The 11,795-nt window shown below is 44.5% G+C and overlaps 1 pseudogene; it reads left to right on the top strand.

The window, feature by feature from the left end:
* Window positions 1–824: 824 nt before the first annotated feature.
* Window positions 825–10,202, top strand: LOC129083306 (nucleolar protein 11-like; annotated as a pseudogene).
* Window positions 10,203–11,795: the final 1,593 nt, after the last annotated feature.

Below are 11,795 nucleotides of genomic sequence, written 5' to 3'. Positions count from 1 at the left end.
ACAGGATTCATGACCTTATAAGAAGGTGGAGAGAGAGGTCTCAGCCATGTGAGGGCACAGGAAGAAGAAATCCATCTGCAAGCCAGGAAGAGAGGCCTCACCAGAAATGAAATTGGCTGGCACCCTAGCCTTGGACTTCCAGCCTCCAGACTATGAGAAGTCAATGCCTGTTGTTTAGACCACCTGTCTAGACTGTGGCATTCTGTTATGGCAGACTAAGCAGACTCAGACAGGCTGCTTTTTATTCTCAGTAATGCTCAGCCCATTCCTGTGCACAGAGCTGATCTACACTTTGTTCAACACCACGTCCTTACATTAGCCTGGTGGGAAAGTCTCAGGCCACAGAGGAGCAGCGAGGGGATGGTGAGGGAAGAGGAGGATGGACCAGACAGAGCCTGTCTGGAAACAGCCCTCTGGCAGAGTTGCCAAGAGCCCTGGGAGCAGCTGGCCACGCCTCCCCAGCACACTCGGTACCTGCTCCTGTCCCCAGCAACAAGCAACCCCACAGCCTCCCAGCCGTCTGCCAGCTCTTTCTTCAGACATTATCAAGATGGGGGCCACACCCCTTGGTCCCCTTCAGGGTAGCCAGATGGCACTGCCAGCAGCACAGGGTGCCAGAACCCCACCCACATGGATCCCAAGAGCTCTGTCTCATTTCAGCCTGTTCCACAAATCAGACCCTCAGCAGGGCAAAACTGGGCTTCCCTGGCAGCTGGTCACAAGATTTCAGATGTCCCAGAACACAGGAAAGAAACCGTGATGGGGACACGAGGAGCCACAGGCCAGCTCTCTTCCATCCGTGTCTCCCATTAGCAAAAGCAAGCATGAGGAGAGCCCCCACAGAGCCCACGAGCAGAGGCCAAGGAAAGGGCACTAAAGAGAAAGCAGGGGTGAGGAGACCAATGTGAAAATACATGTTTATTGTCATTCATATGTTTTGTGTTGGTAACCTGTTTCAAGAAAATAAGTTACTTGACCTGCCCCCAATCTTTCCGAGTAGTTCACAAGGAAAACAAAACCTAGCTCTGCAGCCATGGAGCTTTGACCACTTTTGTTTAGTTGACTAGATTTGCAAGGTGAGGCAGTATGTCTCTGGGAGACATGCATTTCTTAGGAGAACCCCAAACCTGCCTTCAATGTCACCTTATTTAACTCTTTTCCTCCTTAGTCAAATGTAATGTTTATAATCAATTTAAAATTGGCATAAAACATTGTTTTTATAGGTTTAAGGTATACAATGGGTTGATTTGATACACTTATATATTGCAATATGATTACCCACATAGCATCAGCAAACACCTCCATCACATTATTAACTCAACAATTTGGTGACTTTTCTCAGAACATGCGCTAAAGAGAGGACAAGGCTTCCAGACTAGCCCTCAGTCTGAAATTTCCTTTCTTTTTGAGCAAATACCATGCCAGAACTTCTCTCAGATAAAAGCAGTTCTGTTCAAATGAAGATGGTAGGGTCAAAGGTTGAGAATAAAGATAACACAAAAGCTGGTTTTGACTGCCTCCTCACAACGAGGATTTATTGCTCATATTCAGTTTGCATTGTTCTGAGAATTCTGTTCTTGGACATGGATGTTTAAAGCAATTCCACCCTCATGACCTAATCACTTCCCAAAAGCCACACCTCCAAGTACCATCACATTGGGGGTTAGGATTTCAACGTACGAATTTGGGGGCACAAACATTTAGTCTCTGGCAGTAGCCAAGACTTAGAAGAAAGGGTCCAAGCAACCACCAGAGCATGGCACAGAGAATACAGTGTGTGCTTTAGAGACAGACAGCCTTGCAAACAGAGGCTGTAGGGTCTGGGGGTTGCACAGAGATCCCTAGGTTCAAATCCATGCTCTACCACTTATTGCCTATGGACTCTTGCGCAAGCCACTTACCCTCTCTGGGCCTCAATTTCAACTGTAAAATGAAGACAATAACTCCTGAGTGTTTATGAAGATATGATGTATATTTTGTTGGTGGTGCCAACCCAGGAACACATTTGGAGTAAATTCAAGGCTCTTTCTTTACTGCAAAAATTGACCTCTAGAAAAAAAAAACTGTCCTTACCTAGCTATTACAGACTATTGCTTTTTCTCATAGTCTGACATGATACCAAAACATCCAATGAAGAAGCCAGCAGGCACTGAAATGTCAATTATAAGAGATGAGCTTGCGTGGACACCTTGGGCCTCTGATTCAGGCTCCCAGAGCCCAGGTCTTCTACTTTGGCTGATGCTGGGGCTCTGTCTCCTGGGAACAGGAGTTTTATACAAGAAAGAACTTTCATTATCTTTGCCCTGAAGCAGCAGCAACTGCCTACAAAGAGCAGAGCAAGGAACTGGAGGGTGGTGAGATATTATTGTTTCTTCCTTGGTAGATAGTCCATTTAAAAATGGGTAGGTTCAGAGAAGTGTTTCTTTATGTGTTTATTTGGTCCCTCTATTTCCATGATCTCAGAGATAAACAGGTGACCAGCCTTGACCACCATCCATCAATTAGCCCCCTTTTGCAAGTGGGGAGCATAGACTGTGTTGGACCAATGTCTCCCCCAGTTTTCCTGAAACCAAAGGAAGCTGGAGACTTGGTGGGGTCCATTGGGAGACGAGGGAGTGTATCATTGACTCCTCACCCCACAATTCACAGCTCTCCAAGTCTATGACTCCTTGATTCTGGAATTCAGTGTAGCAAGTTTGTTCATTTACTCAGTCAGTATTTATTGAGTCTTACAATGTGGTAGGACAATTTCAATGTGTCAGGACCAAGCCGAGCATAGACTCAGAAGTGACTAAGACAGCATGATCCTTGACCTCAAAGAACTTATTCTAATACAGGCATTCTCAGTCTTAACACCTTAATGCTATTGAAATTTGGGGTCAAATAATTCTTTGCTGTAGGGGGCTGTCTTATGCATCACGGGATGTTTAGCAGCACCCTTGGACTCCCCCCAGTAGATGCCAGAAGTACCCTCCACTCCGTTGTGACAATCAAAAATATCTACAAATATTACCAATTGTCCCCTGGGGTTCCAAGTCTACCCCCTCCTCCCCATAGTTAAAGAACCAGTTATGATGGGGGAGGCCACATAGTGGAAAGAGCTAAATGGGTTTGGGTTCTCCCACCTTATTTGCTGTGTGACCCTGAGGGAATCACTTACTTCCTAGAACCACAGTTTCCCTATTTGCAAATTATGTGTAATAATCATACTTTTACAAGGTTGTTAGAACTAAAGATCAAATATGTACAGTACTATGGCAGACATTGTCAATAACCACCCAAAAGCCAAAGGCCATCCTCCCCCACCCCAATCTTCTTGCTAACAGAGACCCAGTTCTGTCCAAGGATTCTGATCTCAGGAAAGTGACTCAGTACCTTGGCTGCGGGGAGGACATGATCCAGATTTAGCCAATGAGATGTAAGGGATAGCTAAGGGAGCCCTCTGGAAAAGATCTTCCTCTCTGATAAGAAAAAAGAAGAGGTTGATACAGAGTGTGGTGATTTTAAAATTTGTGTACAAATTCTTCAATACTCCTCCCATCAAAATGTGAAGCCTAATTCCCCTCCCCTTGAGTGTGAATGAAATTGAGTGACTCACTTGCAGTGATTAGGATATAGCAGAAGTGAAAATGTGTGACTTCTGATTAGAACGTGAAAGGCGTTGTGGCTTCCTCCCTGTGCTCTCTCAGATCGTTCACCCTGGGGGACATGACAGACGTGTTGTGAGGACACTAAAGCAGCCCACGCGGAGAAGAGGCCTCCAGCTGACAACATCAGCTGGCCAGCTGTGCGTGAGATCCACCTTGGAGCGGATCCTCCGGCCCCGGACAAGCCTTTGGAGGCCTGCAACCCCGGCCAACATCTTGACTGAAACCTCACGAGACACCCTGAGCCAGAACCACCCAGCTGGGACACCGGAATGCCTGGCCACAGGTAGTGAACATCTGTTATTTTCAGCTGCTACATTTTGGAGAAATTTGGATAACTACCTGAACTCCCATATGCCCCATCACCTCCCAATCCTGCCTTTGGACCCTATCAGACAAGGTTAGAGCCACAGCAGGCAGCCTGAGACCAGCTTGATAGGAAGGCCGGGGAGTCCCAGGAATGTGAAGCAGAGCCACAAAAACAACCCCCAAGCCACCACTTCCAGACAATTTGTATTGAAGAAAAATGCCCCCTATTTGCTTAAGCCATGGTTTCCTGTAGCTTCATGCCTCAAATACAGTAAGTTCTAGAAAGACAGTTATTATCTATGATGCTGTCTTCACTACAAATTGCCAAGGCCCTTCCTATGAATTCCAACCCCTCTCTACTCTACACAACGTGCACCCACAAGGGACTGGTAGTGACGCTGGGTGGAGAGCACCAAAATGAGAAGCTTTTAAACTTTCACCTTTCAATCTTCATTCCCAGCAACCTGATATCCCTGACAGGCCTGACACAGGCCCTCATGCTCTTTGTCGTCTTGGGCTGCCATAACAAAATAGCATAGAGTGAGTGGCTTAAACAACCGAGATTTACCGTCTCACAGTTCTGAAGGCCGGCAATCCGAGATCAGGATGCCAGCCTGGCTGGTTCTGGGGAGAGCGCTCTTCCTGGCTTGCAGCCACCATCTTGCAGCCACCGTCTTGCTGTGTCCTTACATGGAAGAGAGAGAGAGGACCAGAAGTCTCTTATGAGGGCACTAGTCCCACCATAGGGGCCCCACCTTCATGACCTCATCTAAACCTAATCACCTGCCAAAAGCCCTGTCCTCAAATACCCTCCCACTGGGGGGTTTAGGGCTTCAACACGTGAATCCTGGAAAGATACAATTCAGCCCAGCTCATGTCAAACTGCGGAAACTTCAGTTGTCTATTCTCCACATGAGAGAGGAAAACAACAAAGTATTCCCCTTTTCTAACGATCACCTTATTTATAGAAGGCTAGAGTTGGTTCTCAAATTTAGAGGTATGTTTCTTTCACACAGTACTAGACCTCAGTTAGCCAGGCAAAAAGGGACAAAAGCGAAACATAACCATTATATTTATGTTGAAAAGGCTTCTGGCAGGGGGTAGGGTAAGAATGGCAGAGCTAAAGTTTGCTATATAGTTATTTCAATTCTATTTTAGTATTGGGATTCCTCCTAGTAATTAACCGAGCTTGGGCTCTGAAGCCCAACTGCTTGTGTTCAAAACTTGAGTCAGCCACCCAATCACTAGAGGGGCTTTGGGTTACTTCACCTCTCAGTGCCTCAGTTTCATCACCTATAATATGTGGATATTAGTTCAAGGAAATAATGTATACAAAGTGCTTAGGATGGTGTCTGGAAGACAGTAAACACTCATTCGCGTGGTATGTGTTTTTTACTGCTGTCATCATCAGGATTTTTATTATTATCTTTCACTAAGGAAAGAGGGAGGTCAGCAGCCAGACCACAGGACTGTCGATCCTCCAGGGAATAGCCCAGAGAAGTGGCAGAAAAATCACAGAACTGAGAAGCCTCACTGCAGCTCCAGACAATGTGCCTCTAACCTTTTTTGATACTCTGTCGCTCAGCTGCCTCATCTACAAAACAGCAGTTGGGAACTCCACCGTAGCAGATCACAAAGAACGTGCAGGGAGCTTAAAGCACTGTCCTGGACCCAGGTACTGTTACCTTCCCGGGCTCTGATGCCACCTGGAATTATTAGCTGGAGTTTCAGGTATAAGAACAGATTACGTCAAGTCTTTTCAGGACAATGAAGACTGTCTTCAGTGGAAAAATGAAAAAGCTGCCTAAGGAATAAAACTGAGTATAGACTCTAAAAGCCAGGCACTGAGTAAGTTGATTCTTGGCAAGAATGGTTCTGCTGACCAGCATTTGGGGTCTTGCTGTGACAAATGCTGCAAGTGAAGAGACAATAGTAATGTGCCCCTTCTTCCTTGTAAACCAGATCTCGATGTTTTTTTAAGGAACTGGGGAGCTCTCTGTTTTAAGGGAAGCCGAGCCCTTCCCAGTTTCAGGGGTAAATCTTGATCAGTCTTAGCCAAGACTGGCAAACCACAGTGCTAGCTAAACCCAGACCACCTCCTGGTTTTACATGGCCCAGGAGCTGAAAATGGCTTTTATGTTTTTAAGTGGTTAGAAAAACACCAAAATTATAATAATATTTCCTAACATGTAAAAATTAAATGATTTTCAAATCTCTGTGCTTAAATAGACCCATTCATTTACATATTACCTGTGGCTGCTTCCACACTACAACAGCAGAGTTAAGTAGTTTCTACAGAAGCTGCGTGACTGCAAGGCTGGAATACTTACTATTGGGCTCTTTGCAGGTCAGGATCCCTGGGCTAGTGTCCATCAGAATCACCTGGAAGCCTTATTCAAACATGGATTGTGGAGAGAGAATGCGGAAGCCTACCCGGGGTACGCTGGAGGCCCGTAGTTTTGCCTAACACAGCCGCCCTGGAGGAGGAAATAGCATTGTCCGCAGTACCCCTGGGCGCCGGGCCTGACAGACTTCTAGGCATGGAGCAGAGTGACAAAGCAGACCAGTTTTTAGTAGCAGAGAGCGGCAGGACCGTCATCCTCTATGAGGTGAGGGGGCTAGGATCGAAGGACCCTCGCTGTTATCTCTCCCATTGGGTTTCTCACAGCTTCAGTAAAAGATCATGGAGTGATCTTGTACTGAAAAAGCCAAGCAGAAAGCCAGCTTGGCTTCTCCGGATCAATCGCTGAATGAAGTCTATCTAGAATGTAACGTGGTTGTTTTCCTGGAGAGAGAGGAATATTTCCAAGCTGCAGGCGGCAGCACATCTCAGTGCACAAGGAAGAGACTCTGAAAGGAAAGGAAACCTGAACATTTGCTTCAAATCTCCCGGAGATGGCCTTCCTAAGTAAGCTCCCCTGCTAGGGTCTCTGTCACCCCAGCCACCCACGGAAGGGTCTTGATGAGATTGGTTGGGCAGGAGAGGATGGTCGACACAGCGGAAACTGGTTTATCCCTGTGTCCATACGCTTCTTGCCTGGGGGAAAAGTTTCTGTGAATTGTTTTGTGAATCCTGATGGGAATCCAGATTGTGAATAATCTGTTGCTAACTAAGTACGGGCTGCAAATCCTAGAGTTGAGTTCCAGGAAAACCTATACGCCCACCCTCCTTCCATTCTAAAACCTGAAGGCACACCTTTTAAGCAATTTTACTGTCAATGGTCCAATAGAAAGTAATTGTTTTTTCCTGGGACACTGAATAACGTTTTCCATGTCTTTAAGAAGCTAGATCATCTCTTCGGAAGTTTTGGGAACAGGCTGCAAATAGTTCCCTATACTGTTTGCTTGTTTTGACTCTTCTGATGACACTGTTGCTTTTTACCTGAGCTGTCAAGGGGCCTTAAATTTTGCAATTCCTGCACAGGAATACAGTGGCCGGTTGGGACTGACATGATCCCAGCTGTTCCTACTTAATTTCCCATGCGCCTGTTCAAAGGCACAATGGAATCACTTTTTAAAATGTACTATTGTTAATATTTTCATTTTAACTATTTTATTAAGTTTTTCGTATTTTTAATTGTGGTAAAATACACATAACATAACATTTACTATCTGAACCATCTTTTTAAGGCCTATAGTTCAGGATATTGAGTTCATTCGCCTTGCTGGGCAGCCATTGCCACCATCCATCTCCAGAAATCTTTTCATCTCGCAAAACTGAAGCTTTGAACGCATTGAACAGTGACTCCCCCTCCCCCAGCCCCAGCAGCCGCCACTCTGCTGTAAGCAGAATCATACAGGATGCCTTTCTGTGACTACTTATTTTTTTAATTTAGGGAGTTTGTTGAATACTATCATTTTAATTGTAAATTTAATTTTCTTTGTAATCAGAAATTGACTTTTTGAATATTGAATGTTGTCTTAAGTTTACTAGGTTTCTGATCGGAAACCCTGGAGCTAGCTCGTCGGTGAAACAAGGTCAAATCGTGACATGTCCCGCTTCGCACAACTTTCAACCTGAAGAGTATGCTGTTGTACACAACAACAGGGTTTTGAGATTATGGAATGATGAAGAGGTGAACCTGGATAAAGTACTTAAAGCTACCTTGCCACCTGAGGTATAGAGGATACATTCAATACAAGGGACAGAACCCTTGGTGCCATTCAGGGAAGGGGCTGCTTGTGGTTTGGATGCTCGTGGTTTAGAGGCCTTGCCTGCAGAGCCCCAGCAGAAAACTGAAACTGTTATCTCTGATGAAGAAGCGATTAAGCAGACAAAGGTTTTCATGGCATCTAAACATCCTGTTTTCATCTTTATCTCTGAAAAACATGGACATTACTTTGCTTATGTGCAAATGTTTAACTCATGTGTCATAAGCAAATACATACTCCGCTTGGGCAAGAAGAAAAATCTGTTCTACAGAGTTTAACTGCATCTGTGGATCAGAAATTCATCTCTTTGATGTCATTAAGCTCTGATGGATGTGTATATGAAACCTTGATACCAATACTCCAAGTGACCCAGGAAAAAATCAAAATCAGAGAGTAGTTAGATCTCTGTTGCTCAAGCCTGTAGTGTCTGGAAATGCTCAAAATGGCGTTGCACTCACTGTCCTGAATCAAGATCGCAGAGCAGTCTTGGGACCAACACTGCCAGCCTCTAAGTAATGCCTCTCCATATAGAACACAAAATTTCAAACACTACAGATTTCAAAAGAATTATCACAAGGGACCAGTGATCAACTCTGGTATTATGGGGGAAATTTATTTATGCTACATGGAAAATTTCTTTCTTTCTTTTTTAAATCCTCACCCAAGGACATGCTTATTGATTTTAGAGAGAGGGTAAGAGAGGATGAAGTAAGAGGAAGAGAAATATCAATGTGCGAGAGAAACACTGATTGCTTGCCTTTTCATAGGTGCCCCAAACCCACAACCTAGGCTTGTGCCCTGACTAGGAATCAAACATGCGACCTTTTGGTTTGCAGGATGATGCCCAACCAACTGAGCCACACCAGCTAGGGCTACATGGAAAATTTCTAACTGTGATTCCATACCATTGTGAAGGGTCATCATTAGCAGGCACTCTTGGAAAACTCAAGCACAGTCAAGATCCAGGCAGTCACGTCGTGCCTCATTTTATAAACTGGGAAACCTCGCAGGGATATGGACGTGAACCCCAGAACTCAGAGCTGTCAAAGAGAATTTTAAGAAGAAAAATTGAAGCAAGTGTACAGTCAGAGGTTCCAGCATCCAAACAACTTTTATCAACCATAAAGAAAGATTCAGAAAACACACTGAAGTAGAACTACATAAATTTTTGGCTATTAAGCAGATACCTGCCTTTCATATGATTATTAGGGACATACTAATAGGACTTCTGGGAAGATGCAAAACAGAAACATCATTTTATCCCCGGAACTCTCTAATGCAGCTTATCCAAACGCATGTGCTTTCTTACAGCTTGTGCCCTGGCTTAACGGAGGTTGCCTCAGAAAAGACAGATGTACAGATGTTATAACTCTGTCTACAGAAGTTCGCTGGCATTCTTGAGGCAGTCACCTGGGCTTGCTTAAAAATGTTCCTGGGCATTGGTGACGACAGTCTTCAAGAAACAGATGTCAATACGGAGTCAGTTTCTTACTACAGTGATGCTGTGCAAGATGAGAAAATGGAAGAGCAAACTGAATTTCTTCAAAATGGCTTCAATCCTAAAGAAGCAAACTGTGATAACTGTGATAAAGCATTCAACAAAAAGCCTCAGGACACAACAGAGGAAACTACCTCCTGCCCTGTAATATCAAAAAGAGCAGGGCTACTAAATGCAATTCTTGGTTCAGCATATAGTGAAACGTTTCTTCTGCCTCACTGGAAAGACATCCCCGCACAACATATCAGTATATTTCTCCAGTATTTGTATCTCCTTTATTTGTAGTGTAGTAAACATGCTACTATGGCTCTTCCTGGACTACACCCTCCAAGCCTAAACCAGATTATGGATTGGATAGGCCTACTTCTGGATGCTAACTTTACTGTTGCAGTAACAACACGAGAAGCAAAAAGGCTGCTGTTAAGTCTTTACAAGTTTGTGAAATCTCAGGTATCCTTTTGATCTGAGCTCAACAAGATTGAAGTTTTTGTGAGCTACAGAAATTAAATCAAGAAAAGAATAATGGAGAATTGTATTCAGCTGAAGCACTGGAACTCTTCCGATATTACCATAGATGTTTTACGAAGCTCTTTTAAAAGTGAATCACTCCTTCTCATCCAAGCAAGAGATATGTTTTGTTTGTGACTGTCTCTCAGTGACAAGAGATTCTCCTAGGTTGGACTGCAGGCTGCAGGTTCCATATGAACCTATTCTAGTTTATGGATGTTGGTGGGGAGAGGTTCTGAAACATTTTAAAAATATATAACTGAGCTAATTTTAAGTAAACTTATTTGTGGTGCTTTAAAAAATAGATTGTGAGCCCTACCCCAGAGTTTCTGATTTAGTAGGTCTAGGGTAGGGTCCAAGAATTTAGTTTATATCAAGTCCCCAGGTGATGCTGATGATGCTGATCTGGGGACCACACTTTGCAAACCAAAGGTCTAGGCCAATGATAGCAATTTCATTTTCCTTGCCAATGATTGGCTTAGAAAAGGGCATGCAATACAGTTATGACCAATGAAATTCAAGGGGAAATCAGAGGGGGCTTCTGGGGAAGTGCTTATAAAAAGGGAAAGGTAGAGGGCTAGGCTCTCATCTCCTCTTTCTGCATATCTTAAGACCATGAGGGGCACCGCTGAGGATAAGAGCTATGGGCTACAAATGGCAAAAAGAGCAGACAGGTGGAAAGAAACTGATTTGCTATTACAGAACTAAGCCATTGAACAGACTAACCACAGGGCCATCTTCTGTAAAACACAATGGCACTTCTGTAAGTGCCATTATTGGCCAAGCCTCTTCCAGTTGAGTTCTCAGTGATTCAAAGCCAAGCACACCCTATGAAGTATCCTTACTCTGCAGAGCCTCATTCCAGCTAGGTTCCCACTCCACTTCTCACTGTGAGGGTTTGGGGGAGGTATATGGGCCATACTTCCCACTTGCCATGTTCCTACAGAAGGTAAGGTTGATCTGGAGTAGAAGAAAGCATTATTTTGAGAGCCATAAAATTCTAGATTGAAGCCTTAATTTCACCACCCAGTAACTGTGTGCCCAGAACACTATTCACCCCATCCTCCAGGATGTGACTTGCACCTGTGCAGTTGGCCAGGGTGGCCCCAGATGTAGATGTGGGCAAGATCATTACATCTCTGGACCATTATTAACCATTAGAGCTATCATATCATGAACACTCACGAGGTGTTAGACACTGTGCTAAAACCTTTACCTATATGATCTCAGTTAATCTTCACAACAACCGTAGGGGATGGGACCACCTATTTCCCCCACCTTACAGCTCAAGACACTGAGGCCCTGCAGGTCAAGTGGCTTGTCCAAGGTCATATAATTTGTAAATGCAGAGGCAGGATTCCAACTCAGATCTGACCGGCCCAAGAACCCACATGTTTGAGTTCTACACATTAGGGACCCCATAAACATTATTGTCTCTCAGTATCTGCCACATACGGTCTCATTCCTCTCTCATCTCCCACCAGTCAGCCTGGAAAAGGAAGTAGAATGTTAACTTCACTTTCAAAATCTGACCAGCTCTGGCCAGTCAGCCAGAGTGAAACTGACATGATCATTAAGGGAAATACTGCAAGATAACTCAAGACGTGGACAATAAGGCGGTGCCCCTGGAGAAATGTGGTGGCAGCGTGACTACGCGGGTCCGGGCCTGCCCAGTGTCTCAT

The sequence above is a fragment of the Pteronotus mesoamericanus genome, unplaced genomic scaffold, assembly GCF_021234165.1.
Source record: "Pteronotus mesoamericanus isolate MK-2021 breed Mesoamerican mustached bat unplaced genomic scaffold, CSHL_Meso_final scaffold_167, whole genome shotgun sequence".
Taxonomy (NCBI): Eukaryota; Metazoa; Chordata; class Mammalia; order Chiroptera; family Mormoopidae; genus Pteronotus; species Pteronotus mesoamericanus.
This window is presented reverse-complemented; position numbering and strand designations above follow the sequence as displayed.